At 39.1% G+C, this 24,514-nt stretch overlaps 1 long non-coding RNA gene across 1 annotated transcript in view; it reads left to right on the forward strand.

Moving 5' to 3' along the window:
• Positions 1 to 404: 404 nt before the first annotated feature.
• LOC104864968 overlaps positions 405 to 24,514 on the forward strand; it is a 36,532-nt gene continuing 12,422 nt past the window's right edge. Inside the window, exons 1-2 of the long non-coding RNA XR_781030.1 lie at positions 405 to 461; positions 6,581 to 6,645. This is a non-coding gene — a long non-coding RNA (uncharacterized LOC104864968). The remainder of the gene's footprint in view (positions 462 to 6,580; positions 6,646 to 24,514) is intronic.

A 24,514-nucleotide genomic window follows, 5' to 3' on the forward strand; every position in this document is an offset into this window, starting at 1 on the left:
CCACAGCCGCGGGCGCCCGGCTCCCGCTCCCGCTTCCCGGGCTCACGATGTCTTTGTCTCTGTCTCCCTCTCCTCTCCTCCCTCCCGCTTTGTGTGTGTGGCAAGACTCAAGCCCAGATAGCGAGCACCCTCGCGAGGCTAGTGACGGCCAGCAACCCCGCAAACCCCGAGATGAGTTGAGACGGTCGGCCCCCTTGCCCTGCGGGCGGCATAATGGCTGCGAGGCCACCACCCTCACCCTCACGCCCTGCCCGCCCTCACTTTCCCTTCTCCCCGCAGCCACCCCCTCCTCTCCTCTTCAGCTCCATCTCCGAGAAAGATGACCTAATACTGCATTATCATACGGGCCTGAAGTCATTTTCTTTCCCTTCTGTATGCATATTTGTGGTCATTTTTATGATTGCAGAAACCTAAATGTGCCCATCCACTCAGGCTGCTGGGAAAAGGCTGTTGCAGCGCTGGTAAGGAAATGAGGTGGAAAGACAGACACACACTTGCCTTGAGATAGGTAGTTGAAGGGAGACAATGAACATTAAGCTCCAGGACTCATTTCCCTAGGCCTCTCAGCGTGCAGCCACCAAGGCAGCCCTGAGTACCTGGAACCTGAAGTGTGGCCGGTCCACATGGAGACGCTCTCCGAGTGGAAAATGCACACTGGGTTGCAAAGGTGATTCGGTTTGGTATGGAAAGAATATAACCCTGTCATGGATCATTTTAAAGTATTGACCTGTTATTTAAATAATATTTTGGATATACTGAATGAAATAGAATATAGCACTAGAATCAGTTAAATGTTTTTTTTTACTCTTTAAGAAACATGGCTACAAATAACATGTAAAATGACGTGTGCTTTGTGTTCTGTGTTGGACAATGCTGGTGAGGAGGCCGCAGACCTGAGGAGCTTTGTAGCTCTAACCCTGCCTTCTCACCTGACGCTAGATGGTTTGGAACAGAAGCAAGGAAGTCTTTTGGATCTTAGACATTGAATGCCCAAGAAAATAGTAGTTGGCTCTATATAAAAAGTCCAGACAACGCTGATCAGAGATAGTGGTTTACCTGGCAAAACTATCTGTCCCTTGTCCCTTTGTTTGCACTTTCCGGCAACCATGCCACAATTCCACGGGCTAATGGTCCATGTATGAAGTTGGGCCTCTAGGAGTGTTTTGTGTCATTTAGGAGTTATTTGTTGCACATTAAACTTGCTGACATGCTATTTAGAAAAGTGAATACTGTGTATGCAGTGTAACAACTATTTCATAAGTATTTTGGGTGTACATTGGGCCTCAGCACTTGCAGGCTGAGGAGTAAGGGCTCCCGAAGTATGCATTGACACGATGCGCTGCAAATGATCCAGGCACGGGGGAGTCCTCGAGTGTGCATTGATTCCACACATAGCCATGGCTCCTACAGGGCTGTTATGGTGCAGCTTGCCAATGATCCATGCGGTAAAGACTCCCTGAATACACATTGACACGATAGACTGGAGTTGTTTGAGTCTATCGTGGCAATGATCCGGGGATAATGGCCATATCTTGAGATCTGAGTGCTCATGGTCCTAATGGCAGAACCAGAGCTGCCCCAGATAAGTCCTACTGTGACTCTCAGTGTAGGGCACAGTGGTCTTTGACCTCCTGCATCATAACACTGTAGCACTGCCAATGTCTGATGATGTGTCTGATACAGCTGAGTTAACATCCCCCCCCATGAACTTTTTGGGAAATACTACCTGGATCAGAGGGGTCTTCGTACTGGTAGTTTCATCTGGTTAATTATAAGCTCAAGAGGTAGGAAAGGTCATCTTTAACGAGAAAAAAGTGGTTTTGGAAGATATGCTTGGGAAATATTCATTTGGGAGAGAACTAATATAAAACAAATAATCTTAGTTCTGAGAAAACTTTGTGGCTGAAACTAGTTCAGATAATATAAGAAGGTGGTAAGAATGGACAGTGCTTCTAAAAACATAAAAGTAATATATTTAATAATAAAATAATTCAAACACTGCTGAGCTGTAAGAAATAAAAGATAAAATTTATTTACCTTGCATATCTCACTTTTATACTAACCACTATTACAACCACTATTAATATTTTTGTATAATATTCCCCAAAGTTTGTTTGTGGTACTGGGAATTGAACCCAGAACTTTCAACTGAGTTACATCCCCAGCCCTATAAAAATTTTGTATTTCAAGACAGAGTCTCCCTAAGTTGCTAATTTGCCTAGGGTGAACTTGAACTTTTGATCCTTCTGACTTAGCCTCCCAGAGTTCTGGAATTACAGGCATTGGTCACCATGTCCAGCTTCTTCTTGTAATTTTTATACATATCCATATACATGTATGTCTCTACTTTTTATTATGCAAATAGGTTGATGGCAACATTACTCTTCAATGTCATACTTTTCTTAATGATACATTAAATATCTCTCCTCAGGCACATCAGTATCTGTTACACACTTTGTAACAATTGCATGGAATTCTGGGGTGTGGATATAACCCTTTTTAAATTTGCATGCTGTTTCAGTCATCACTATGATGAATATCCTCATACTTTTTCGTTGATAAATTTGTACAAGTATGCTCATAGTATAAGTTTTTAGCAGTAGAAACACTGGGACAATGAGACAGATATTTAAATATTGTTACACATTGCTAAGTTAGCCATCGTACACTCGAACTCACAGTTGTGTGCCTATTTTCCCACTCCAGGCCAGCATGGCATTTGATCACAGAGGACACTTCTGATGTGTGAGAGTGAATTTTCCCTGTGAAGTTCTCTGCTCAACTTTGTGGGTAGAGCTCAGCACCGAGGATTTGATAAATGCATTGAAGTGTGGAAGTCAGACTACAAAGTAGGAAGTCCTGTTAGTCAAGATAAAAAAATGATTGAGCCACAAATCACACTGAGATCCGTTGAATTTTTGTAATAGCCTATCAACATGGGAGAATTGGAATTAGATCACATCGATTTATCATTTGGAAAATATTTGTTGAGAAGTTATAGTTCTTTCTCTTATATTGTCAACAACCATTTGCTGCCTTTCGACTTCTGAGAAAATTAGGATTTTATTCTCACTGGGCAGGTCTTGCTCCATAGCAACAATATTACATTTGGTTCAGGATTCCATGTATGGGATGGTCTCACAGAAGTGATTCTGGAAATTCCCAGTATCAGTGTGTGGGATGAATGGTGGAGTCTGTGAGCTTTTAGCAGAACTCCTCTGACTTCTTGGTTTCCTTTGTAAAATTTAAGACTGCAAACAGTTTACTCATAGGGCTGGCATGACAATCCTTTTCAATACTTAAAGAATTCACCAATTAATATCCCAGGTGAGTCCCTAATCATGAGAAATATAATGGCATGTATTTTGTTCTATGTGTGGTCTGCTTGTGTTTGTTTTGTTTTCTTCTAGACAACCTCAGATACAATTTAAAAAACTCTGGGCCGGGGATTTAGCTCAGCGGTTTGGTGGCCTTCCTTGCAAACGCAAGGACCCGAGTTCAATCCCCGGTACAAAAAACAAACAAACAAACAAAAACAAAACAAAAACTCTGAGTCTAAAAATTGGAAGAATTACATAAAACTCATTTGGAAGTCAGCTGGGACTTTCCATGAATCCTTCATTACCTTTGGCAAGGAGGATCAAGTTACTGTCAGAACTATTGGAACCTGTAGTCTTTGTAGACATCAGAATCTTTCATCAATCATCTACTTGTAAAGATTGTTCTTTGGTCACTATGAAGAAGAAAGTCCCCCAACCAGTATGAAGTAGAGAAGCTGCAGAATATATCATACATGTCACTGGTGTCAAGAAATTTAAGTATTTCTACACCAGTGAAGACCTGTAGAGCCAAGAGTATCCATTTGAAGCCATAAATACAGGTGAAAGTAATGCTGTTTAGATGGATGTGGTGGGGCACATCTTCAGAGGCTGGAGGCTGAGTTTGAGGCCCGCCTGGGCTACATAGTTCAAGGCTGGCCTGAACTACATATGAGACTCTGTTTCAAGAATACTAAACTTAAAAAAAAAAAAAAAAAAAAGGAAAAAAGTCATAAGCTTACAAAAAGAAATTCTAAAAACAATAAAAAAGTGCTATTTGTCTTCAACTAGTAAGATATCATCCTGAAGTTTTTTTTTTTTTCGAGGCCTTTACCAAAATTACTAAGTCTATTAGTAGTTTTTGATATTTTTGCAGCTATGTTGCAATTGTGGAATTTGACTCCTTCTTGGAGCAGCTAGAGAAAGAAGAAAGTTATATCTCTCAGAATTTAGTGTTCAAAAAATATTTATATACCCATATTCTAGCAAAGTAACAAGCATATCTAGGTGCTCAAGAAGGATTAATTGAATGAGAAGGAATGAAGGACCTAATATTAAATAAACAATAAAAACACTATGGGATTTAAAAAAATTTAGCATATTAATACCTATGTATGAAAAGAGAAATGATATAAGCCTAAATATGTAGGTGATAGGATCATATTTCTTGTCACTAAAACAAACCAAAAAGGAAATAATTAGGAAAAAATGATAAATTTTAAGGCTTTGAATCCTTTATAAAAACAATTATTGGAAGATCTCTCATAATACAGACTTGTTAATTAACTTGAAATTTCAGCTTTCTCATCTAACAAGACAACTTTAAGTAGCATGGACCTGATGAACTGTACTAGTGTCTCAACACTTAAAGTCTGAGGAAGAAGAGGCCAATAAAAACTTGCAAAGGTCTGTCCAAGTTTGTAGAACCATCAGATTGTTGTGGTGAGGCAGGAATATTCCAAGATCAAATCAGACATTTTTTTCCATGCTAGAAAACATGTGGCATTTTTAAAAAAATGAAATTGAAACTGCACACTGAAGATTGAGTTCCTATAAGAGTCTCTCAACTGAGGAAGACCCAGTCACCATACTTCACACCATGGAGCTACAGACAATTCAGTGTCATTTCCTGGAATTATTTTCCTGGCATAAAGTGTATGAGACCGATGATAAAAATCTAGATTATAAATTCATTTGGCAACATTTTAGCGTCGGCTCTAAAGGGGCAACTAAAGTGATGAGTCAAAGGGGGCAGTTCTTTGAAAGGTAAATTCTTCTATCCCAAAACCAACAATAAAATGTTCCTGAGCAATTCTTAAACATCCAGTTTTGAGAATCCCTGTGTTTAGGAGTTAACAATGTACAACTAAACTTTTTGTTTGGTTCCTTTAAATATTGAGAATTATATGCTAGAGGAAGTAAGTATGGTTAAATAAATACTTCTTCAAAAAATAAAAACAGCTTTTTTATTCTCAATAGAAAAATATTCTATGTTCATTGTAAACAATTAAACAATCTTAGAATATAAAGATTTATATTCCTTTTTAAGGATTTGTGATGGTAACCTTTTAGAAATCATCTCTGTTGTAAATATTTTCCCCGGATTATCATTTGTCTTTTTTTTTTTTTTACCTTATGGAAGCTTTACATTTTTTATGAAGTAAAATTTGTCAAGCTTTCCCTCTTTTCATTTCTGGCCTTTGACTCATGATAAGAAAGGCTGTCATTTTTTTCTGGGTAATAAAAATCTTCATCTGTTTTTTCCCTATTACTTTTACTGTTCCAATTTTTACATTTAAATTGTTGATCCCACTGGAATTTAACTCAGTATAAAGAATGAGGCTGGGATCCAGCTCTATTTATTTTTTTCCAAATGGGTAGCAAGCTTTTTCAAGACTATTTCTTGAATAATTTATCTTAGTCCCACTGATCTAAAATGCTTCTTTGACTATGTACTGAATGTCCACATATACTTTCTGGGTCCTACTGTGGGTCATCTAATCTTTTGTCTATTTCTGAGGCAGCACCACAAATTTAAATCTTATTTTTATTTGTTTTAAGAATTTTTTAAAAATGTTTGTTCTTCTAGATGAACATTAGAATAAATTTTCAAAGTTTCAAAAAGATCCTGCTGGAATTTGCATTAGAATTGTATAATTTATATTTAAATAAAAGTTTAGGTTAATTTGGGAAGAATTCTTCAAGATTCTGAGCCTTATGTGAAACAAAGACAGGATTTCTTTGAGTGTGTGTGTGTGTGTGTGTGTGTGTGCGCGCGCGTGCACATGTGTGTGTCACAAATAGATTTTGCCTGTTTATTTCTGAGAATTTTACAAAGTTTCATTGCTTTATAATTAACCATTTAGTTCTTAGGCACTGAGACAAGTTACCCCAGTGTAAAATGTAAGCTTGAAGCTGGGTTTTTGTGGCTTTGGGAAGTTGGTCTATGATAGGAGCCTGTGTATTAGTGACAAACTCAATTTTGATATAGCTTTTAAGATGCCATGAGGGTTTGGGTAGATTTGTCTAAGTGTCTTTCCCCCATCTGTAAAAGAGAAAACCCAGCAGGATTTGTAAGCATTGAATCTCCAAATCCATCAAATACAGGAACTTCTTAAAGATCAAGTTAATGAATTTGCCTCAAAATTCCTTGATGCTGTTGAGGCTTTCAAAGAAATATTCATATACAGCAGATTGTTTTAATAAAAAGACTCTAAAGGCACTATTCAAATAACGCCTCTCCTCCCCACTTCTTATCATAGCACATTTGATGTGAACAAGAGCTCTCCAAAGGCTGGCTGATTCTGAGCACCATCATGGCTGAAAGGTTAGTTCCAGCCACTTCACAATGGGAAGCCTGATTCTTTCTTCTTAGCCTGTTAATTAATGATCCACCGGGGAATTGGGGAAGGGGCTTCAATGTGTTAATGGCTTAGAAAAATACATCTGAGGTATCCAGACCATTTGGAGTACCCAGTTAAGAATGATTTGCCACATTTAGGAGAGCTTAAAGGAGATTTTCATGAACATGGGCATTCAGCTAAACTGATAGCCCCACATTCTTAATGGCATAATCACCAACATAACTGATTCAGCATAATGGCCTTTTAATATAGAAACAATTAGTTTGTATAATAAAATAACACTTTAATTTTCTTGACACCAAATTTGACCTATGTGGAGCATCTGATGGGGAGGTGAGGGGAAGGGAAGTCTGTTGAGTTCTAAATACGTTATAAAGTGATAATGCATAATGTATTTCAGGCTTTAAATGCCTTAGTGGAAAAATAAAGTGATGATAAGAATAAACTATTGCTTTGGAATTTACAAAATACTTTGTAATTTGGATATTGATTTCCTCAAATTTCCTGAGGGAGAAACAGCTAATCCTTAAAGTTGGTGCACTTTGATTAAATTTGTTCGTTTTGAACACCTACTGTGGGAAGCACTAGGGGGGATACAATCAATTCCAATGTTTTCATTGCTAAAAAATAATACCGTGTCTTGGGAGGGAAACTAAATTCATTGCTCCATGGAAGTAATATATTTATGTTTATCTTTTGGCCACTGTAAACTCTATTCTGTTTTTAACCAAATTATTTTAACTTTCTTAAGTGTTTTCAAATTCTTTTGGGAAGTAGGTGAGTTTTAAATCCTGAATACTATAATTAAAAGATTCCTCATATACAGCTCCCAAGTGGATGAATGAAGCAGCCATGTATATATTTGGTCTCATGTAGTGAAGGTATAGGCAAAGACTCTAGTTTTCTCATTTGCTAGGCTTGGGAGACTTGTACCACATAATATCTGAGACTCCAAAAAGCCTCATTTGTTGCCTGATTTCAAAGTACTATTGCATAGCTAACAACTACAGTCTGACAAGGAATTCCTAACAACTAATTATGTCTCTTATTAAAAGGCAAACAAATATTTCCTGGGATATTGTAAAGGTTACTAATCATTTACACTTTCTTTCTTTCTTTTTTTTCTTTTTTCTTTTTCTTTTTTTTTTTTTTTTTTTTATCCCTTTTTTTTTTTTTTTTTTTTTTTTTTTTTTTTTTTTTTTTTTTTTTTTTTGAGACTGGGTCTCATTATGTAGCATGGGCTGCCCTTGAACTCACTGTGTAGCCCAGGCTGGCCTTGAACTCAGTGATCTTCCTGCCTCAGACTCCTGAGTGCTGGGACTACAAGTGGGCACCATACTCAGCTAGTTACGCTTTAATGAGAATGAATTTATAACACCTTTCTTAGATAAGTGAAAGAGATAAGTACACTATGAAAAAAGTTTAGTGAAAGCTGCCAGCTAAAATGATGCACCAATGTACAATTAAGGATAAGGCTTTTGTGTAAAGCCTTTTCTTAGTAGTAGATTTTGATGTGAGAGGTAATATGGTACAGTGACATATAATTTTGTGTGCTTATCTTATTTTCTATTAAACATTATAAGTATTTTCTCCCATTAAAACTTTAATAACTAACACTCCTCTATGGAGTGAATTATGTATTCCCAAAATTCATACATTAAAGCCTAAGTCCTCAGTGTCATTGTTTTTGGAAGACAGGCCCTTTATGGATGGAATTAGGTTAAAGGAGGTCATAAGGGTGAGGGCCTTATTGGTTATAGTTAGTGACCTTATCAAAAGTGACAATAGAGAGCTCACTCCCTCACTGCTGTGTGAGGACACTGGAGGAAGTTTCTTCAAGGCAGGAAATAAGCCCTTGTTAGGAACCATCCCTGTAGGTCCTTGATCAGGGATCCCAGCCTCCAGATAAAATAAATGTCTGTTGTTTAAGCCACCCAAGCTATGGCATTTTGTTATGGAAGTCTGATCTGAGTCACATGGCCCTCAATTGCTCTGCATGTACTATCCCATTGAATGCTTTCACTAAAATTATTATCATTATTTCGTTCTTCTACTCTTTGACACTTGCATCTCTGATTTGTAACATGAAACTCAGTGTGGTGGCATACACCTGAATCCTAGCACTCAGGGAAACTAGGCAGAAGTTTGAGCCCAATTAAGGCAATTTAGGGACTTAGACTGTCGAAAAGAAAAGAAGGAAGGAAGAAAGGAAGGAAGAAAGAAAGGGAAAAAGAGCTGATGATATAGCATTAGGTTTAATCTCCAGTACTGAATGTTAGGCTTTCTTCTTGGAGATAGACATATATATATATACAAATTCTCATTACTAAATGGTCCTTCTTGCCTCTCCAGGGTGAGGCAGCTGTAGGTTAAGTGTCCTATATCAGTGCTGTGAGCACTGTGGTCTGGGCCAGTGGCCCTCTGTGTACTGTCTGTGCTGGTCCACAATGAAGCAAATACAGAAACTGAAAGGAGGTTTGGAAATCTCTGTCCTGATTGGATATTCCTGTACTGTAGTAGTCAAGAGATGGTCTTGTAGGACATAGAAAAGGTCAGGTGTGGGTCTTACACGGTGGACTCTACCGAATTAGGACTCTGTATCAGTCCATGTGAAACAGAGAGACAGACAAGCAAGCACATTGGTGCTTCACCTTTGGTAGCTGAAAAACATGCTCTAGATCAGAGGGAGAATGCAAGCCCAGGGGTCTCAAAGCTCCAAAAACGTTTGTAGCAGGAAATGTACAACAGTAGTTAAGAGACAGACTTGGTGGAAACCCTGACTACCCCTTATTTGTTCTGAGACATTGGGCCAAATTTCTCAAGCTCTTTGTCTTGGTTTCCTCATCTGTAAAACCAGGAATGCCAATAGAATTAACTTCATAATATGATCTTATGAGAAAGAACTTAACATACTGCCTGGTATGTATAAGTGCCCAATAAACACAAGCCGCAATTATTATGTCACTCGGTAGCACCCAAGCATAAATTTTTGGAAGGATTCCTTTACTTGGCATCATTGCAAAACACAGTTCTTGAGTGATATGGCACCTCCTTTTATCAGCCTGTCTGTGGTCCGAAGTGCTTTGTTTTTGTCTTTCATGTTGCATGCACCCCATCCCTTGTAGGAAAGCCTGAAACAGAGCTGACAGGCCAGGAAATCACAGAGCCTTGAAGACATCAACGTCACTCTTCCCTGTCCTGCCACCAGCTCATCAAAGGCTCTGAGTGTTTATCTCAGAGTTGCTAGATGTCCATCTATTTGAATTTTACTGCCTTGTCCTGTTTACTGTCCTTTCAGGGCACACATTGGTGTGAGCCCAGGTAGGAGACAGAAATGTCCTTGATGTGGCCTCATCCGGCACAATAACATCTGCTCTGTGGTGTTCCATTTCTCTGCCATTGTGACCCATTCCCCACCCTGCTGGCTTGATGGGCCAGGAGGGCTGAAAGAGTGTCAGGGTTGTTGATAGATCTGGCTTCTCATCCTGGCTCTGCTGCTTACGAACTCTGAGTTCCAGCATCCTCTTTGGCAAGATGGGAAACCTAATAATGACTTTACCACATGACTTTGGTGATTACACGAGAGAGCCTTCGACAGGTGTCCTGATGCATGATAAATGCAATTTTCTTCTCATTCTGTGGCACGGGTGTCTTCTCTCCCACTTCATGGCATCATGCAAAGCAAATTCCTCACTAGAACATAGTCTAGAGGTAGAGATTTGACTATTTATTGCTCTATCCCTAGTTTCTAGAACAATACCTGGTGATCACAGATAATTGATATATTTTGAAAAATAAATTAAAATGAAGTATAGTCATATTTCCTGCTGTCCTCTTTAGATACTTCCAGCTTTAAGCAATAGAAAATGCAACTTGCTAGACCTAGGAAGACAGCTATTATTTCATACAACTAGAAATCTGTAAATAGAGATTTTGTGTAATTGGTTAAGTTGATGGCTCACTGACAGCAACCTTGGTCCAGGTGCTTTTTTCTGCCCCAACTAGCTAACCTCATAGTTATGGCTGCTGCAGTTCCAGGCATCATATCTAGACACAATAACATCCAGTGAAAGTAGAGAGAGCCTTTCTCATTTGTCTTACAACTTTTCAAGAGTGGAAACACTTGCCCCAGAAACCCTCTAGCCGAATTTTGCTCACTTTCCCATGTCTCAGTCAATCACAAGCTGGCCTTGGATAGGATTCACCCTTTGTAGTGTGTGGAAAGGGTGGATATTCAAATAGATTCTGGCTGTTGTCAAGGAAGAAGAGAGGGTAGCCAAGAATGTCAGATATGCCTGCTTTGTGGAATATTTGATGAAAAACAATGACTAAGCAAAAATTAATTAAGTATACAAGAAGGAAGTATTTATTCTATGTATAGATAAAAGGCTGGGCTAATAAGTTAAAAGGGAATTGCATTTTGAGGCAATAGAGAGAATGTACCCTACCTAGCCACCCTGTTCAATCATAATGTGAATAGTAATGTCAACCAGCTATATCAAAGGAAATAGTTAAATGCAAGACATAGGTGACATGTATTTTGCTGAGTGGCACTCTCATGGACTAGGTTAGAGATTTAGACTGACCAGACTTTTTGCAGTATAATCTCATTAATGCAGCATTAATCTATCTTCCACTAACTCAGAGCTAGTGCTAATGCTCGTATTTTCAGGGGAGAAATGGTTTGCAGAAGTGAATATTTCAAGAAGGAATATAGAGAATGTGTTAAATTAATTTTAATATTCTGGCACATGATACAGTATATGCAAATAATATTTATCTATGTATTTAAGCGGGCTCTTGAAACCTATTCCTGACATACTTAATAACCTGTGGTTGAAGATACATTAGGAATTATCCAAATAAATATATCCTAAAATATTTTGTAATACAAGTTCCAGTAGTTCAGCCAATTACCCTCCCTGCAGTTAGTTTGAATTTGTGAGGCTTTCTTGAGTCCTCAGATTTCAGGGTGCTTCTGATGGCAGTCAGACCACAGGAGGCACGCCGTCTTGCTGGTGCTGCTACTGGGAGGCTGTTGAGCCGAGTTAAGGGTCCAGGTTTAGAGGAGGCCCTGTACGGCACAGTAGCTGAGTGCGAAGCCCGGATAGACTGCCTGTGTTTAACAGAGGCTTGGCCACTTCTTACCGGCAAGAATTTGAGTACATTATATTATTTCTCCATGCCTCAGTTCCACATCTATAAAAGGAGAATAATAGAAGTACCTGCCTTGTGGTGCTGTGACCATAAAATATAACAGTTTGACAGTGTCTCACAAACAAAAATATTTGCAATATGTATTATCATATTTCAAATATATGAATTCAATATGAATAGATTGAATCAGATATATTTTAATTCAAAGGAAAATTTTTTGACCATCATATTCATATGACATTATAGTGATTAGGTGTGTGGCAAGTCTTTTTCTTTCTGAGTCCCTTGAAATGTAGCGCTTTTTTGAGTGCATGGGCAAGTTTGTCCAGCCGGTCTTTGATAGACCAGCCACAATATATAGGGATAAATATTTCATAGATTGTAGCACTTTAATTAAATCTGTTATTAACTAGTCAATTTCCTTTCAAGAAATTTGCAGTGATGTTATTCCAATGAATATGGATGGACAGTCTTACTTTTGCCTCCTATTGAGTTACTTTTTGCCTGCTATTGAGTTAAGCTTAGTAGTATTAAATATATACTTCCAGAATTTTGAGTTAAGGTAAAAATTTTTGTTTAGACTTGAACCTAATTTACTTAATTTCTGCCATTTGTTAGAAATTGTGGTTACTTTGCTACAAGAAAATAATGCATTAGATAGCAATCTATTTAGATATTTAAAAATGAATTTCTTTTGCATGAATTATTCCAGTAGAGATTAGGATGCGTTTGAGGTTAAAAGAGAAAAAATGTATTTTTGTGTGTGTGTGGTACTGAGAATTGAACCCAGGGTTGTTGCATTCAGCTCTATCTCTAGCCCTTTTTAATATTTTATAAATATATACATATATATATAAAACTCTTTCTCTCCATATGTGTGTGTGTGTATATATATGAATATATCCCTAGGTTGCTAAGTTGCTCAGACAGAATTAGAAACTAGAGCTTGGAATTCTGTCTCAGTCTCCCAGCATGCTGGGATTACAGGCACACTCCACCATGCCTGGCTATATTGCCAGTGAACTGACTCACCTTCCACTTGTGTTCATGGATCTAGGGCTTTCCCTCTCTGCTGAGGATGTTGATTTAGCATGAGTATGTGATTTGCACATGCATTATCATCTGAGACTTATGGGTTTTGTAGAGATGCTTCATCCCTTATATTCAAACTGGGAATGAAGGAAAAATGATTGGCTTCTTGTCAGTTCCTGGTATTCTTTCTACCCTTCCATGCAGCAGGGTGTTGCCTCATCTTGGCTTCTGGTTTAGTCTTTTTTTTTTTTTTGGTACTGGGAAGCGAATTCGGGGCCTTGCACTTGCCAGGTAGGCACTGTGCCGCTGAGCTACATCCCTGGCCCATCTGGTTTAGTCTTGGAGGGGAAATCAGTCAGTTAAATATGCAAGCTATTTATGGAACTCTCACACTATACTTTCTGGGAAAAGCCTGTAGTTTCGAGCCTTAAGAAGATATGGAGATGGAGGTTCATTACCAGTTGTATAAAGCTCTCTGGCTTCCTATGAGCCAACCATTTTATTGATACTTTCTAGGGTGATACTGAAGGAAGAAGTCCTGTCCTGAAGTTGCAGTCTTCCCAAGTTCTGAATTTATATTCCTGTTTCAGACCTTCCATGCTTTATTATGGTGCTTGTCACAAAATTAGTTGTTCTTTGTGATTTTCCCCGCTGAATAGTTGCATGAATGAGTCAGACTTTCTTATAATATCTGGGCAGCCTGGAGGAAAATGCTGTTATTTTAAGAACTAGCCAGGAATTCCTTTCGGGGAGGAGACTGTCTACCACCTTAATGGAAGCATTTGGCTATGAAGATAAGGGCCTCAGGAGATAGTCCGGATAGTCTGGAGCTAGCCAAGAGATAGCAAAGTTTTCTGTGGAAGAAGTTCACAGGAATTCGAAGATAGGGAGATGAGAGGAGAGAGAAGAGGGTAGAGGAATGAAGCAAGGGCAAAGGCAAGATGGGCAGCAAGTGATAGGAACTGATGAGAGACCTATGTTTCAAATGGAAAATTGTCTTCCCGCAAATACTTTATTTGAGTGGTGTTTTGGTAGAAATCTAGTAAAAGCCTGGATTCAAAATCTAGGTTCACAGGGGGCAGCTTTAGAGATGAGAGGAGACAAGTGAGATCAAGAATCTAGCCACAAGAAGCCATGGTGAGAGACAAGTGACCCTGAGAATGCAAGCTCTCAGGAATTCTCAGACATTAGGGCAGGACAGCGGCCTTCCCACAGGATGTGGGAGGAAGACGAAAGCCTGAGTCAGTTTTCATTTAACTCTCAAAGGAGGAAGTGCTCTCAGCTGCATCTGTAGCAGGAAAAGAGAAGTGTTTTTGAGTTAAAGAATTTCTAGAATACAGCTATGGAGATGGATGAAACCTTAAAGTAAATTTTATGACTTACATGTCTCATAAAAAGAAAATCAGCAGCATTTTAAAAAAAGTTATTTTAAAGGATTTCTTTATTCTAATGGATAGAGATTGTCTTGGGATAATATAAATATTCTAAAGATTTAATGAAGTTATCTGAAGCCATGTAGACATTAATTAGAGTTTTGTAATGAGAATTATAGCTATAGAAGCTTCTTACTGCAAAATAGTGGGCAATATTTCAACATTTCAGGTTTACTGTGCTGTTGGAACACAGAACCTGATACATTTTCATATAGCATGGCTTTAATAATTCTTTCTAAATAACTGTTCTGATAGATATTTAATCATTTTTTAATTAATGGTAGAGTTAAATCCATTTATATCAGTGCCCATCCTAGTCATCCTTTTTTCATAAGCAAGCAGTCTGTTTCCTGTGCACAGAGCCGCCCAAACCCATCACGACACTGAATCCAATCAGAAAAGCAGTGTGAGGATGAAAGGTCTTACCAATGAGAAGTGAACTTGCTAAAGCACACCTTTCAATGAATTTGGACAAAACTGAAAAATGTTGTTGATATCAGATCCTTAGGCTGATTACTGAAGCGTTCGATTTTTCAGTATGTCAATTCATCACTGTCTACCTGGTTATATTTAACACTTTCTCCTGTTCCCTGCATGTCTGCTGAGATAGGCAATCGCTGTCACATGGTATCTGCCTCTCAAGAAGGTCAGTGGACCATTGGGAGGCTGCGGTTTCTTTTCCCCCGCTGCCTCGATTCTTTCTCAGGTATTGATGGTGGCGGATGGAGCCTCAGTGTCTTGTAGGATTTAAAATATTAATAAGATTAGGGCTTTTATCCTTCAAACAATTGAACCTTTCCTGTTAGAGGTTCTGTAAAATATCTCATTTGTTATTTTATGACACTGGCTCTCCAGGAAGACTGGGCACCACTTCCAGATATCAAAACCCCACTTTTCCCAGTGTCCTTCCTTTTCAGTCCATCAAAGTGCTGGCTGACATCTTAAATCACTCTCATCTTGTGGAGACACTTGGATGCCTTTAATTCCATTTTGAGATGAGAGGTCTTGGGGTGGGTTTTAATAAATATTTTGTGGGAATGCAAGTCTTGGGGGTCATTTGTATTTAAGACATTAGAGTTGTACTTGGAGGAAAGCTTAACTTAGGGAAGAAGTGCTGTTTATAAATAAGCACACAGCACTCTGGTAGAACGCAGTAGTTGTCCATGGTTCCATTTTTAGAAGCAGTGATTACATTGCAGACCACTGCTGTGTGATGCCAATTAAAATAACCATTGTCTATTCAAAAGTCTTCTTTCTTTTTCAAATGGAAGCGAAATTCACTTTTCTGCATTTATTCTACAAAAAAATATACATATATCATATGGTGTGCAATTTAGATTGTTTTAAAGGATCATAATGGCTTTAGTTTAGATATTTCATTCTCACCAGGCAATGAGCATCAATTTTGTTAATTAAGAATTTTAGCTCTTTAAATTTATAGGACAATTACAATTTACTTCATATTGAAGAGGATCTTTACCCCATGGCACCATTAGCAAAATGTCCACTTATATTATTTGCTGACAATTTCAAAGGCACATGAATTTCACAAGAAGAGTTACCATTTCATTTTTTTCCCTTTGAAATTTCTCATCGAATGTCAATTGTTTGTCAGCACAATGCAACCATGAAGACTTCTGACTTAAATCTTTCTTTGCTTTTCTTTTCCTCTCCTAAACAAAAAGCCAATTCATCAGGTAGGAAAGGATTGCCTTTTGCAGTCTCAGGTTCTGCCAGAGATAAATGACTGTAAAAATTTAAAATCAATCATTAACAGATTAGCTGTTGGTCCAAAGTAAATAGCAATCAGCATATTAGGCATCAGGCAGAGTGAGATAAAGGGGAAGAGTTATTGAAAATGAGGATGTTGTCTGGGGCTCTGCTTCTTGGATAGCATGCAAGCAAGGAGGTGATTTCTTTGAGACTAATTACAAATGGAAAACAAGGTAGCTGGCTGAGTAAGTTGAGTCCTCAGTTGTGTTAGAGTCCTGTGGCTTTCTGTCCCATGTCATAGCTTTCCTCACCTTAATTAGTATGAAAGTTGGTTGTGCTCCTGGCTGTTCCCCTCTTTTCCTGCTAAGCAAGATTTGTCAACTGCTCTTCAGGGGACTCTGCAAAATAGCCTAGAAATTGTGGCTGAGACAACTCAGTTTCAGGAACTAGACCTTTCTTACCCCTTTATACACTTAGTTCAAATCTCATTATTGGTTAGGTTAAGGAAGTGAAGGAACGGTTCATTAGCAGAGCCCCTCTAGTTTCAGGTGTGTGAACTACTATTATGCAAATGCCATAGTCACAATTGTTGCAGGCGAGCTCTGCCAATGCAGGTGAAAAATCAGTGGGTGAAATTCTGGAGGAGAGACACAGTACTTTAGTTTTTCTAAGTACCTTCTTGTCTTAGTCACTTTCTTGTTGCTGAAACACAATACCTGACACCCAAACTTAAAGGAGGAGTTTTATTTTGGCTCACAGTTTGTAGTCTATAATCAGCTGGCTGTAATCAGCTGGCTCCAAACCAAAAAGGGCATATTGAGAAAGAGGAAAACTTTTTTCCTAGAGTGCAGGGGAGGAACTAGGCAGGGAGATACACCTTACCAGGTCATGCCCTAGGAACCAGGCAACTCCTACCAGACCCCGCTGCCTAACGTCACATTTAGCTATAGTGTCCTCATGATTCAATCACCCTTCAAAAGATCCACCATGAGTTCATCAGGCTTTGGGAGAGACATGGAGATATAAACCATAATACTTCCTGAGATAGTTATTACTTACAAAGGAAAAACACTAACTTTACATTGATAAAACCCAGTAAATATCCTCTTAACCAAATAATTATGGTTAACATCACTAGTAGTAACAAGTCAGTGTCCCACAATCTCTCCAAAAGACACACCATTATTTTTGTGGCCTTCTTACTAAAAATGTATAACCTTACTCTAATCTTAAAAAAAGATCAGACAAACCCATTCTCCTATTCTCCATAAGCTGAAAAGTCCTCCTTAATAAGAGTCAAGGTCAGAAATGTCATGGAAGACTGAAGAATTATCATAGATGGGAAGAGACTAATAAGAAAATAATGTGGGATTTGGGGTTAGATCGTAGAACAGATAAAAGACATACAGTGAAAAGTTGGTGAAATGCAAATAAAATCTGAAGTGTAGTTAGTTATATGGTGTTAATTAACTTTCTGGATTTCATAATATATTATGATTATGTAGGAAATTAGCATTAGAGGAAGCTGGGGAAGAAAATATAGGGAATTTCTATTTTTTTCTGTTTGCAACTTTTCTGTGAAGTCTTAAAAAAGAAAAGGCAAAATGAACTGAATGACAAATATAGAAATTGTGTTAGCTCCAGTAGAACCCAGCTTGTGTTTGGGTCAGTTTTAGTTTTATTCACAGTTCTACTCTATTTTGCCAAAGCTAGAATAAACCTTAGCTTTTTTTTTTTTTTTTTTTTTTTTGTGGTACTGGGGATCAAACTCAGGCTCTTGTGCTTGTAAGGCAGGCAGAACCACTAAGCCAAATCCCCCACCATAAACCATAGCTTTAGACAAACAAAACGTTCTTGGGGCCTTCCTCACGCTTCTTCTTGTGACCTCAGCTCTTTATTGATAAGTACTTTCACTAAGACAGGTAGGGACAATCCCAGATTGAGGAATGTGGGTTCCATAATTTGTGGGAGTTGGCTTCTCATTTTGAGTGGATTATATTATGCTGTTTATTCCCATGGATTTGCAAGCTGCTGGGTTCATTCTGTGTCATTTTGCAGATCTGGATCTGCTCTGTGTCCAGTCATTTGGGTAATGGGAAACATTCTTCTCAAGCTAACAGCAGAAATAGGAAAGGACAAACTGTCATAAGAGCACAGTTTATCTTAGCAAGTATCCCATCTGCTAATATCCAGTTGGTCAAAGCAATTCAATAGACCAAACCCAAAGTCAAGGGGTGGGGAAGTCTACTCTTTCCATGCAGGTGGTGGGAATAAAGTACGTTGTTTTTGTTGATTTTTGGTTTTGGGGGACAGGTTTCATTACCTGGCTGGCCTCAGACTCGCAATCCTTTGCTTCAGCTTTTGAGTGCTGGAAGTATAGGCATGTACCACCACACCTGCCTGGTAAAGTACATATTTTTGTTAATATATCTAGTTTACCATGATATTTATCTTCTTTCTCTTTAAGTTTATCATCTTTTCTGGCCTGCTTTCTGGCCCTTTTCCCTTACTTCAATGCAGATATGGCAAGTTTGGCCTACTCTGCTGAAATGGTCAGTTTTCATTGACACTGTGACTGCTGGGTGGTGACTTGGAAGTGCAAATGAACCCTCCACCCTTTTTCAGTAAAAGTGAAGTCCTGCAGCAACGGTGAGGTCCTTTATTAAGGTGCTAAAGAAATGTATTGAGGCCCCTCTCTCAGTTGCTGCATTGGTTAAGTTGACTCACTAGGTTGGCTGGGTCAGGTGCTCCAGGTACTAGGCTCACCAGTTACTGAAGATCACCACTCATACCTGGTTCTCAGAGACTGGCCTGTCCTGCAGGATCCCTCCCCAGACAGTCTCTTACTGTCTCTCCTTCCTCCTCCCAACTGGCTTGATGCTTCTCTGAAGACATGAATGCAATGGTCTTATCTTATAAAACTCTTATAAAAATGTAGTTCAGGGCCAGGGATTTAGCTCAGTGGTTCTGCTGCCTACCTTGCAAGCCCAAGGTTCTGAGTTTGATCCCTGGTACCAAAAAATAAAAAATGTAGTTTAAATTCATCACTTATTCTTACAATTTCTCCAGTAGATTCCTTAACTCCCCCAAATTAACAGATGCAAATATTCCTGCCTTTCTCAGAAAATTAGTGCCTTGGAGAAGAAAGAGTATTTTACAATCTTCTACCCACTGCAGTGAGGTATAAGTGAATCAAAATATCAAATGGCACTTGTTGAGTGAGTTAAACTTCCAAGTTCTTCATAATCAGACCCAACCTAATTTCCTTGACTCTTCAGTGCTTTCTTTTTCCTTGACCTCGCTATTTTTTTCATGGACCACAGCTATGTACTGCTCATGACCACTGCCTCATCCTCCTTCATCCCTTCGCCATTCGAATCCTCAACAGGACCCACCCAGAATTTGCCTACTACATAAAGCCTTTCCCAGCTTCCTGTCTTTAGTTAGTTTTCCTTGTGCTCCTTTCCCAAAAGTACGTGTAGTCTCAGCCATGATTTGACCTTTAGCTATCATTTTATTTTATTTTTCTAACTGCATATATAATACAGCAATATAATTTATCTTAAGTATCTAGATTATAAAATCTTGTTGGGCAGGGGCCATGACCAATACTCCTGTATTGTTTTATTTTATGTTTGTGATGCTAGGGATTGATCTCAGAGCCTTGAACATGCTAGTCAGGTGCTGTACCACTAAGCCACATAGGCAACTCAGGAATATGATTTTAAACACATAGTGTGTATATATATATATATATATATATATATGTTTCAAGAAATTGATGATCAGTTTCAAAATTTAAATGACAAAATAACTCCTTTAACACGTTCTAGATGAAATAGCAAACAAAAGCTAAGAAAGACTGAATCAGAAAAAAGCAAAATAAATTATCCAAGGTGCATGAAAATTTTTAAAGAAATAGTAACATTAAATTTGAAACCAAGAAAAAGTTACCCTGGGCTGATATTTGTTAGACGATGAACCAGTAATATTTCAAACTCTATCTAAATGTAATGATAGTTTTTATTTTCCCAGTGTTTTGTAGCTCAGTGAAAACAGTCATCATTATCTCCCTTCATTTTATAGAAAGATGAGAAATCATGATTCATGGTGTGCATGTTTTTCCCAGTGCCCCAAGCTGCTAAATGACCATGCCAGTCTGAAATTGTCTTGTGGCATCAAGTCCAGGCCTCTTCCTACCACCCCCACTCCAAATCTCTGCTCATGGAGGATGAATCCTCTCCTTCACTTTCCCGGGGTAATTGTGCAGCTTTTGTGAAAAATCTATCACTCTGAAGATGAATTGAACTATCAGGTAAACATTTAAGGAAAGGAAGGAACTAAGCTGGAATGTAAGTAGATCTTGGTGTTGAGGCAGCTTGGCATTATAACTGATGACATAATTACTTCCCATATCAGGGAGCACCAATCATGGAGTGGTGTAATAGACAGGGGCTCTTAAGTATTTACAAGGATGGATAAAGTGACCACCCTTCATTAGCACAGGCAGGTGTTGGAGTCTTCCAACTGTTAACTTAGATGGGATTATAGTGTGAATTTGTGGGCCTGCCTGTCATTTCAGGTCCCCTGTCATGACCTGTAACTTGCATTTTTGACCTTTTCTCTTACCATTTCCCTTTACTCAGCTTATGGTCCAGCTACATCAGGAATCCTAGGGTTCTCTAAAGACAGTCCCACTTTTTCCGCATCCCTGACTTGATATATCACCAGTGATTTCCCCCATGAAGTTCTAGCTCAAAGGCTACCTCTTCTGTGAAGCTGTCCCTTCCTCTACTGGGTGTGGGTTCTCTGGCTTTCAAACCTATGAGCATTTTCTTTTTCTGTACTTCTCTGAGGTCACAGTCGTGTGCTGCCTTTATTATAGAAACCATGCTGATTTCTGTCTCCCTTAAGATTGCAAAATCTTCATCGAAAACTTAGCAGATCTTGCAGAGTGTTTGCCACTTGGTGATCCTCATTGTAAACACTGTCTGGGAAAATGACTGAATGAGCAATAGAAAAAACATCTTACCCAGCCTAGTGGTTGGGAAGACTTTGATGCATCTGTGTATCTAACATAGCACAGTACTCAGTGCTTTACATATAGCAGGCACATTGTGTAATTTTGTTGAAAAGAAAAAGTGTGTGGATGAGCAAAGGAATAGAGAATGAATGAACAAATAAATGGTCAAAAAATGCCTGGGATACTGGGATGGAAAACCAAGGTGAACACAAGTCATGCTAGATACCAGAGTCCCTTTGAAAGAATTAATAACATTTGAAACCAGTGTGTAACCTTCTAAATGTCTGCAGAAATCTAAATTTCTGCTTTTACTAAAAATATAAGAATAAATAATGTGCATGCTTTTTTTCTGTTACTGATGGTAATGCTTAATTTAATATGCTGATATTCCATATTCTATACCATTTTAAAGTAAAAACTGATGTTCAGTATCTTAATTTTGTATTATTTAATTGTGAATTTAAAAAACTATAAAGTTGGAATCTTTTCTATCTCCAAGCACATCAGTGAGTTATAGGAAGTAAGATTTCACCTAGGTCCACATCCTCCCCTGCTGAGAGCCCTTCCAGGACATCCTATTGTTTCACTTTCTGTTTCCTGTGTAATAATAAAGTTGACTTTTTCTTTTGGATCATTTATACCTTTCAGAGCCAGCCACACTTCGTGGCTTCTAGTGGAATCATCCTACAATCAGAGGATAAAGTAGGGGCAGAAATCTCAAGCTGGGCCCTGGTCCTTTTGCAGGTTGAACAGGAAGTCCTAGCGACCACAGCTTATCTTTCATAAAATGCTGTTGCTTTGGAAATTATTCTACATAATTCATTTTGCAATACTTTAATGCAATTTTTCATATTATCATTGTGATCACCGCTCTTGATTTAGAATATAAAAAATTCCCCCAGAACATGCTCTTTCTCCTCTATCTAAAAAGTTTCCTGTCAGCAATTAAAACCAACATATAGATGGGCAAAATTCACTCAACTGAGACACGTTCATCCAATTGAGAGGTACATTTACTAAAAATTTGAAAATTTGTCACTGTATCTTATGGCTCATTAAGGTAGAATCAGAGTTTTTAGAACCCTGGCTCTTGTACCTATTTCCCATGGACAATTATTCATCTGAAGAATTCCCCTTGTTGAAGTGACTTTGGGTCTCTTCCCTTCGCTTCCCTTCCCTTCCCTTCCCTTCCCTTCCCTTCCCTTCCCTTCCTAATTTTAAATTTAAGTATAAACAGCCACATTTAACTAGTGGCTTTGGTAACAGACCAGCGAGATTTTAGATTCTTTCCTCTCTCACCATTGACCCCACACATAGAAAGAGTCGGACTGGGGGCTCACATCTTTCATGCTGCTGGGGCAGCCTGGTGAGGCCTTTGGCTTTAAGGCCTCTTCCCTCTACTCTTGTGGCCTCCTGCCACATGCTTCAGATGCATGAGTGAGAGAAGAAGGGGGAACAGGATTTTGTATAGGTGTTTATGAGTTCAGTCTCTTCCTGTACCTTAAAGGCCAGATATGTCATAACAATTCTGTCCATGCTGCTTTCAAAATTGTTGTTTACAGAGTCTTTAATTCTCCACAAAGATGATGGGTCTGCAGAGAATCTTTCTGCAAAGAGCTACAGTATTACTAAGCAGAGATCTACCCATAAATTACCAGCACCCAAAGGAGATGCTTTCTACCACACAGCTCTGTGCCTCTCCTTGCTTACATACATGGTTTTGCTCGGAGAGCACCCCCACCGGCCCACAAGTTGCCACCACTTCCTTCTGCAGAATTGAGGATGTTGTACTTGTGCCATATCTGTCTGTCTTTTATTGATGTATTGAAGCAAAACAACCATTTGCCTCTTTCCTAAAATCCCTGCTAATGTGGACTGCACAGGTGAGCAAGGCATTTACATGAAGAAATAAAGCCACTAAATAAAAATTATATGAGAGGCGTGGATGGGAGGAAAGGTGCACCGGCGTGCTTTAGATCTGGTCATAAAAGCTTTATTCCATATGCAAAGACAGCAATATAGAAATTGGAATGAAAAAGTTGAATTTGGTTTAGGCAGCCATTTAAAATTTGCATTGCTTCCAGGCCCCTGAATAGAGGGCCAGCTATTTCCACAAAGGCTCAGTGGCTCATTTCATGTCCTTCTGCTTAGAAGCAGCAATGGACCTGCCTTCCTGCCATCTCTGCCAGGTCCCACATACTGTCCTGGCCTCACCTGGCCACCAACTCAGTGAGGCCAAAGCCTTAAGCAAGGATGAAGGGAGGCCCACAGGACTCATTCATGTTTTGGGGGGAAGAGGCTGTGGCAGTGGTAATTACCAGCACATGATTACTTTATTTTGCTTGAATTATTTACAATGGGAGGAAGCAGTTGCAGGGAAGGGGATATTAGGAGTGAGTTCAATCCCACTTGCATTGATTCCACCCAGAGCAAGAAGAGCAAACCTATTAGGAAGAAAAATCACTTCCTTTTCTTCCTCTCTTTTCTCTCTCACCCCACTAAGTCTTGGAAATAAATAAAGCAAGCAAGCAAAGAAAAGCTGTGGTGGGGGTGCTGCAGAGAGGGGCTGGTGGCCAGCATTCATGGCCTTCGCAGAGGACTAGCCTCCCAGGGTGGCCATGGCTGTCCTGCCCTTCCCTTCCCTTCCCTTCCCTGCCCTGCTCTGCCTTGCCCTGCCCTGCCCTGCCCTTGGAGCTTTCAACTGCTCGGCTTTCTCCCCGCAGACCTCGTGTTGTGTGTTGGTGCATAGTGAACACCATGTATGGATTTAAAGGCCATTTAGAGGATGTTCTGTTATGGAACCTGTAATCAGAAGACTTGGGTCTTAATCCCAAAGGTGCCATTTCCTTACTACTTTCTAAATTTAAGATTTATAGCTCTCCACTTCCAGAAGAACTTGTGGATGGTTTACAGAGGGAAATGTAGTGAGTGAGGCAACCCTGGTAAAGCAGCAGAAAAACAGCCTCAAGGGAGCAGGATGTGGGATGCTGTCAAGCACCGGAGTGACTGCAACAGGAAGCAACAGGATTGCCAACTTCTGTGCCACACAGGGATCGAGAAGTCTCCTCCTGTGTGTGAGGTGGTAGGTAGAGTAATGTTTGTGAAAAGAGGCATCCACATCATTGATGTGATGTTGCACACTTATATTTAGAAAGCAAACAAAAATGCCAATAGAGGCAGAGTACCTTATGACCTAATGCTACTGCACATCCCTAATAAGAAGTACCCTCAGAATGGTGGCCTGGCGCTTTAGAGACGAGAAACTTGGGCAGGCAGCTTCCTGAGAGAAGTGGGCCTGGGACACTGGGCAAGGTAGTGATATTATTATAATGTATGTGAGTTGTAAAATTTTGCAATAAAAGATTTATATATCTACTCATCCAAATTACGAAATATATAACAGCTACCCTTGAGACTGTAATATTCTTCTTACTCCCAAAGGTAGCCACCATCATGATTTTGTGCATATCATTC

The sequence above is a fragment of the Fukomys damarensis genome, unplaced genomic scaffold, assembly GCF_012274545.1.
Source record: "Fukomys damarensis isolate Sample0158 unplaced genomic scaffold, DMR_v1.0_HiC HiC_scaffold_4, whole genome shotgun sequence".
Classification (NCBI taxonomy): domain Eukaryota; kingdom Metazoa; phylum Chordata; class Mammalia; order Rodentia; family Bathyergidae; genus Fukomys; species Fukomys damarensis.